This window comes from Octopus bimaculoides, unplaced genomic scaffold (genome assembly GCF_001194135.2).
Source record: "Octopus bimaculoides isolate UCB-OBI-ISO-001 unplaced genomic scaffold, ASM119413v2 Scaffold_72261, whole genome shotgun sequence".
NCBI lineage: Eukaryota > Metazoa > Mollusca > Cephalopoda > Octopoda > Octopodidae > Octopus > Octopus bimaculoides.
This window is the reverse complement of record NW_026363178.1, coordinates 1-347: the sequence shown is the minus strand read 5'-3', so window position 1 is coordinate 347 and position 347 is coordinate 1. Positions and strand designations below refer to the sequence as shown.

At 40.3% G+C, this 347-nt stretch overlaps 1 non-coding gene across 1 annotated transcript; it reads right to left on the bottom strand.

Annotated features, from left to right (window-relative positions):
• Positions 1-160: 160 nt before the first annotated feature.
• Trnaq-cug (transfer RNA glutamine (anticodon CUG)) lies at positions 161-232 on the bottom strand. Its single transcript has one exon. It is a non-coding gene; the product is annotated as a tRNA-Gln (tRNA).
• Positions 233-347: the final 115 nt, after the last annotated feature.

Genomic DNA, 347 nt, shown 5'->3' with positions numbered 1-347 from the left:
GTAAGATCTAAGGATCGAGGTATAGGACGATAGCGAGCTTCAAGCAGGCTATAGAAGATATGAAAATAATAAACCGTGATAGGTGAACCGCGATTTGGCGAGAGATTACTGTATAGCAGATTAAAAAACTAAAAAAAAAGTGTATATGCGAAAGAACATGAGGTCTCACCGAGACTTGAACTCGGATCACTGGATTCAGAGTCCAGAGTGCTAACCATTACACCATGAGACCTACGTCGATATCGGCTGATGATATAAGTAGAATATGCTGATTAACGCTGATTTAGGGGGCATCACGTGCAAAACTACAAAGTGATTAGATTACCTGCTTAGCAGGTATATATGTC